Source organism: Sturnus vulgaris, chromosome 32, assembly GCF_052056855.1.
Source record: "Sturnus vulgaris isolate bStuVul1 chromosome 32, bStuVul1.hap1, whole genome shotgun sequence".
Classification (NCBI taxonomy): domain Eukaryota; kingdom Metazoa; phylum Chordata; class Aves; order Passeriformes; family Sturnidae; genus Sturnus; species Sturnus vulgaris.
Window position 1 is genome coordinate 732,511 of NC_142274.1, and position 7,436 is coordinate 739,946.

Here is a 7,436-nt window from a genome sequence, read left to right on the forward strand (position 1 = left end):
TCTCCTATGTGCAGATCTTCAGGGCTGTGCTGAGGATCCCCTCTGAGCAGGGACGGCACAAAGCCTTTTCCAACTGCCTCCCTCACCTGGCTGTGGTCTCCCTGTTTGTTACCACTTCAGTGTTTGCCTACCTAAAGCCCCCTTCCATCTCCTCCCCATCCCTGGATCTGTCCCTGTCAGTTCTGTACTCGGTGGTGCCTCCAACCCTGAACCCCCTGATCTACACCCTAAGGAACCAGGAGCTCAAGGCTACCCTGAGGAAAATGATGACAGTATCTTCAGGAGCAATAAATTTTCTTTTCTGCTTCAGAGCCTTCAGAATTTAACTCTTTACAATTTTAGAATTTTTTTTCTCCTATTTGTCCATTTTTTCATTGTCTTATTGTTTTTCTATAGTTGTAATGTGTGATAATTGATAAAAGATTCGTGTTAATCACAAAAGCATTAGGGTTTGTATAAACCAGAATACTAAGCTCTATAGTGAAGCATGGACACCAGAAAAAGTAAATTATATGATTAAATAATTCTGTTTAAAATCACCTTGTTATGTTATATTATGTTGTATTATGTTACATTATAATATGTTATGTTATGTTTTTCAAATAAGTTGTATCGGCTACCAGCTTGCAAAATTGGACTTCCCAAAAAGCCCTTCCTGCCTTTGTCTGATCAATACTGCCTATCCCAAAAACCAGACTCCCAGAACTTCTCTAGTGGTTATCTACAAAGACCAGACCTCCAGAACTTCCCTGGTGGTCATCTACAAGGACTGGATGGCAATCTGTGACTAATTATCACCCAAAGGCTTTGTGAATTTGTGAACAACGAGAAACCACAGTATAAGAAGAGGCTGCAAACCAAGGTTCGGTGGAGCGTGGAGTGGGCCATGACCCCTCACGTTCCCCAGCGCTGCTTGCTCTGTCTATATCAAATAAAGCAATCTAAATTTGTTAAATATCGAGACTTTTGTCTCTCATTTATAACAGCCCTAAAGCGGGGACCCGCTTAGCGGGTGGAATTTTTCAGGGTTGGCAGTGGTGGCGGTGGCCCGAACCCGGCAGAGAGTCCCCGGGAATGCCGTGGGCGAGGCTGGAGAGTGAGAGATGTCGATGGAGGGGCTGGGGGGAGTGAGAGGCGCGGGCCTCGCCCCCAGCCCTGGCCCGTGACCCCCGTGGCTAACACGGGTTGTATGAGGCACCCTGTGCTTTTTATTTGTTTGGGGTTTTTGGTCACTGGTTGCCGTCCCCCGGCTTTTCCGGAGGGAAGCCGATCGCTGCGGGGTGGGCAAAAGCCGCTGGCCCGTGGCATGGTCGGTGGCAGCTTGTCCCACGCTTGGTGGATGGGTTCCCTGGGGGCGGTGAAACGCGGCTGCCACGGCCGTCCCCTCCCCGGTGTGCACTTTTCTCACTAGGCAAACATCCTTCCATGTCGGCTCTCCCAATCATTGTGAAGCAGAATTCACCAGGCCTTGGATTGTTCACCCACTGATAGGGAACGTGAGCTGGGTTTACACCGTTGTGAGACAGGTCAGTCTTACCCTACTGATGATGTGTTGTTGCAACAGGCTGCTCCTGCTCCTTCTAAATTACTTTCTTGAAGTGTGTCCATCCTTCCTGGAACCCTTTGTTCAGAAGGACTGTTCCCCTTAAATTATCAGTACCTGATTTGGTACTCTCCAAAACTGTATCCTGAATAGACCAAAGTGTGCCCTCCATAATTCCAGTGTAGAAGTTTTATTGATGCCTCTCCTTGTTTCACAGAATATTGAAAACTGGATTATTTCATGGTCACTGTACCCCAGTCAGCCTCTGACCACCACATCTCCCACCAGCCCTTCTCTGTTTGTGAACAGCAGGAGACAGAGCTTTCCTTGGGAGAGAGAGTGTTACCAAAAATTTGTTCAAATTAAAAACTCCTTAACACCAACGCAGCATAAAAAGCAGCATTCTTTATTTGGCTGGATACACAGGGGGACAGCTCCTCCCAAAGCTGTGGATGCTGAGTACAGGAAAGTTTCTGTTTATATTCTGTACTTTGCAAACATATTCATCGATTGTCCTGGAGTAAACACACATATGATAATCATTTCACCAAAATCATTAACATCTTTCCCCTCCCCTTTACCCGTGGGTTCTTCTGTCCTGGGGGTTTCTCTGGTGGTCCCTGGTGCTCGTGGACCCCAATGTTCCAGTTGGCCTGGCTGAGTTGGCAGGACACTGAGGCCGGGAACTTCCAGTTCCCCTTCTTAGACAAGGGGCGTTGTGAAGTTTCCAGAGGCCAGTGGTTTTGGAGAACAGGAATTGTGTTAGCTCGCCTGGGATGGGCAATTTATCATCTGGGAACATGAGGTCACAGAGTGGGCTGTGACATCACAGAGTGGGTTATGACATCACAGAGTGGGTGATGTGAGGTCATTGAACATCACAGGCTGTCCCTGTGACATCATAACGCTGACTGTGACATCACAGGACAGAGGTCTGACATCACAGAGCAGGCTGTGACATCACAGGAGGGGCTGTGTGACATCACAGCAGGGCTGTGTGAGGTCACTGGGTTGGTCACTCTGCCCCAGACCCCCCTCACAGTTTCCCCAGACGAGTCCAATGCTGTTCATGCCCAGCAGGGTCCCCTGTCCCCCGGGATCCCCCTGCTCCACCTGGAGCCACAGCCTCCCCCAAGGATGTTCCACAAATCAACCCCAGAGCCTGACACGGGGACAAGGGGCCAGGGCTGTGTGACCAGGACATCAAGGACGTGGATTATCCAGGTCACTGGGGCCTGGTTTGGGCTCCCCAGGGCAGGAAAGATGTCTGGCAGCTGGAGCAGGGTGAGGGAAGGGCCTCCAAGGTGGGGCTGGAGCCCTTTGGCTGAGAGGAGAGGCTGAGGGAGCTGGGCTTGTCCAGCCTGGAGCAGGGAAGGCTGAGGGGCTCCTCATGCCAGCCTGGCAGAGCCACCCAGGAGCTGATGGAGAACACAGAGCCAGGCTCTGCACTGGGGGGCTGGGGGGGACAAAAGACAATGGGTGGAAGGGGAATGAGGGGACATCAGACGGGACATGTGGAAAACCTTTGTTCCCATGGGCTCAGACAGGTTCTGAGATGCTGCCCCATCCCTGGCCTTTGGGATTTTCCAATCCACACCAAATCAAGGTTTGAATCACTTGGTCTGACCCAGTTTCTGACACGTTGGGCTGCAGACTTGCTGAGATCCCTTCCAGCCTCACCTCCCTGATGATCCCTGGACGATGCTGCTCCCGATTTTGGAATGGGCTGGAGCAGATGTTTATGGGACAGGAGCCCTCTGGGGCTGTAGGGGACCTGCAGCTTTCAAGGTGCACGAGCACATCTCATTAGCTGGGGCATTTGAGTACCTTAAGAAATGTCAAAGTTTTCCCGCCAGGAGAGAGCAGGAATTTCCTGGAATTGTACAATGGTGAGAGAAGAAATATTGATCTTTCCCTCTATTTGTGTCACCAATATTCTGTCTATTATTTTATGTCCTTCTTCATTCAGGAGTTTCCACCTCTCCTGTTTAAATGCCCATGTCTAAGGACATCTCTTAACTAGAGCAGCTGGATCTATGTCCTCCCCATTGCTCCCAGATTTCATCCTCTAGCTGCGCTCTGGCCATTCCAAAGCCTCTCAATTGAGTGTCTTCACACTTTGAGCTTCAGGGAGTTGCCCAGTCTTTCATAACTTGAAATAACTCAATAGTCAATATCTTGTGTTTATGTCTTCTACAATTACCTTTGTCTTTATCCAAAAATGTTGATGTATGGATATCCCTTGTGGATTATGGGCATGTCAGATGCTGCTGAGTCATCTCACATTGCTGAGGGAGGACTTTTGATGTTTTTAAAATTTTATGATGATTACAATTCTTTATGTTGGCCATGAAGAGAAGCCTTTCTGTGCCTCTGAGTCTCACCAGTTCCTGATCCCCAAAGAACACAAACTGCAGACTTTCTAAAGTCCCTTCCAACCTCAGCTCCTGGATGATCTTGGGACGATGCTGCTCCCGATTTTGGAATGGGCTGGAGCAGATGTTTATGGGACAGGAGCCCTCTGGGGCTGTAGGGGACCTGCAGCTTGGAAGGTGCACGAGCACATCTCATTAGCTGGGGCATTTGAGTACTTTAAGAAATGTCAAAAATTTCCCAACAGAAGAGAAATTTCCTGGGTGTGTACTGATGGCAGGACAAGAAATACTGATCTTCCCCTGTACCTGTGTTACCACTATACTGTCTATTATTTCATGTCCCTCTTCATTTGGGTGTTTCCACCTCTCCTGTTTAAATGATCATGTCTAAGGACATTTCTTCCCTAGACCAGCTGGTCTTACGGCCTTGCCATTGCTTAGAGATTTCCTCCTCCAGTTGTTCTCTGGTCATTCCACATTAGTCAACATCTTAATTGTGTCTACATCTGTCACAGAATCACCCTTTCTAATGTCTGTGTCTAAAACTGTTCCTGTATGGAAATACCTTGTGCATGGTGGATACATCAGATACTGCTTTGACATTGAACAGAGCTGAGGGAAGAATTTTGAAGTTTATTGAATTTTATCATGGGTACTTTTTTTATGTTGGCCACGAAGAGAAACCTTCTGTGCCTCTGAGTCTCACCAGTTGCTGACCCCAAAGGACACAAACCTGATGAGTTGTGGTTCCCACTGCAGTGCTGGCACTTGCACCTCCCTCCATACCCACAGCAGAGCTCCCTTGTCCCACAAAGTCCCTGGCAATGCAGGGATGAAGGAAACAGGACAGGCTGTGGGGATCAGGGGCAGGGCACAGCCAGGGATTTGGGGTGGTTGTGAGCCCAGGGCAGGAGCCAGCCCTTGGCCTTGGTGAACCCCATCCAATTGTCCTGGGCCCATGGCTCCAGCCTGTCCAGATCCCTCTGCAGAGCTTCCTGCCCTGCAGCACAGCCACACTCCCACCCAGCTTGGGCTCACCTGGACACTGACTGAGGGTGCCCTCCATGGCCTCGTCCAGATCAGCAATAAAGAGATTGAACTGCCCTGGCCCCAATCCTGAGCCCTGGGGACACCCCTGGATGTGGCTCCAATGCCCAGCACTCCTTGGGCTGGACTTCTGATTTTTATGGAGCTGTGCCTGCCTTTGGTATTGTTTGCTGACCATAAATGAACATCCCTCTGTGTCTCAGGCAGCTCCTTCTCCAAGGAAAGCAGGTGGGAGTTGGTGCCAAGGAGCTGAAAGCTGCAGGCACAGCCTGGAGGGGAGGAAGCTCAGATTTGCACAAGGCTGCTCTGAGTGCCAGAGGTTGGATGGGGGAAATGGTGGGGTGGGGGTAGGGACAGAGTGTGACTGATTGTCAGCCATAAAGGGTCTTGATTTTCATCTCTATTCAGACTGCATGAGGAGGTGCTTGGGATCAATATCAACTGGAAATTGCTGATATCAATCTATAAACAGGAAAACAAAACTAAATAGGACCAAAAAAACCCGGATTCAAAAAAAAATATATAGCATATTCTCTTTGAATACACTTCTGAAATGTGTATAATTAACCAGAAAATAATTGAAGACTTTAAATTAAATTATTCCCAGAGGCTTGTCTTGTTAAGGTGTTTTGCAATATTAATGAGCCTTTGTCACTGAATTCCTGAACTGAAGAGCTGAAGACTGAACAAGTCTCTGGAGAACTAAAATCCATCAGGGAACCTCCAAGTTGCTGTTGTTCCATCCTCAGCAGAGCAGGAATGAACAGATTCCAGGGGTTTCCAGGCTGCTCAAGAGCTGTGAGCTCACGTGCAGGCTCAGGGGCTCCATGGGGACATCTGAGGGGTCTCTGGGCTCCTAAAGATCTGTTTGGTCACACTCAGTCACAGGGGTTCCATGGGGACATCCCAGGGGTGCTTAATCTTCCTAAGGGTCATGAGGTGACAGTCACAGGGCTCCAGAGTGACAACAGAGGTGTCTCTGCCCTGCCAAGGAGCCAATTTGTCACAGGCAGTGGCAGGAGTGCAGTGGGGACATCCCTGTGCTCCTAAAGAACAGTGAGGGCACCGACACTCACAGGGGTTCCAGGGTGACATCCCAGGAGTGCCCAGGCTGCCAAAGAGCTGGGATGTCACAGACACTCACAGGGGTTCCAGGGTGACATCCCAGGACTGCCCAGGCTGCCACAGAGCCGGGATGTCACAGACACTCACAGGGGTTCCAGGGTGACATCCCAGGAGTGCCCAGGCTGCCAAAGGGCTGGGATGTCACAGACACTCACAGGGGTTCCAGGGTGACACCCCAGGAGTGCCCAGGCTGCCAAAGGGCTGGGATGTCACAGACACTCACAGGGGTTCCTGTCATGGGCACAGTGGGAGTTCACACAAAGTTTATTAGAGAAGCTCCTGTTGGGTCACGAGGTGCAGAAAGGACCCCCAACACCCCAATTACACCCCCAAGCTGCCCCAAACCAGGACCCCCAGGCTTTCTAAACTCCTTCTGTGAGGGGAGTCTGGGAGTGCCTGGATCCAATCCCAGCCTCAGACTTTCTCAAGGATTTATGTTAAAGGATTATACAGGTGGAATCGAACCTTTGTACAACTTTGTCCCTCAGCATTAAAGATGGCAAATCAGAAGTATTTATATACATAGAGATATGATTGATTATGATCATGATTAGACACAAAGGTCTTAATCAAATTATTTACTCCACAGTACGGGAGCTGTAACATCTATTTTAATATAGTGCTCTAGGAAGCAATTAGATCAAAGCAGAATTAAGTAGAGATGGGTGTCACTCCCCCAGACCAACGACCCTGGGCAAATCTCTTTAGCTCAGCCTCAAGCAGTGACCCTGAGGGGAGTCTCCACTCCAGGGAGGACTCTCCACACTCCCCCAAGAAGGGAAATGTCAGGAGATGCTGCCACTAAAATTTGAGACGGGGCTTTTCTAGTCTGAAGTGCTGCCCTGTTAGTCAGATGTGACCAGACTCCCAGCACAGCAGCACAGATGCAGATGGCTGTCAACTCCACTTCCTGCCTAGAAATCCTGAAACTGCTTCTAAATGCTGCTCCCTTCATCTCTTGGACACCTACTCACACAGAGCTGGGAAAAAAAATCCTCTGGCCGCTGCCTTACAAGGTGAGTCAGGCCGAAGTTAGAGCTCTGTGGGAAATCTCTATCCAGCCCCATCCTTTTAATACATCCATACGTGGAGGTGTGCATGGATTTGTCTTGTATAGAAAGGAAGGAGTGTGCAAGCAATGTGACAGACACTTTCACTCTCTGTGGTTATTCCATACCCATGGGTACAAAGACATTATGGAAACCCATGCAGAGACAGACCTTTCTGACCATGGACACAGAGACATCCAAGAGCCCCTGGCACAGACAGACCCTTCTGACCATGGATACAGAGAGATCCAAGAGCCCCTGGCACAGACAGACCCTTCTGTCCATGGATACAGAGAC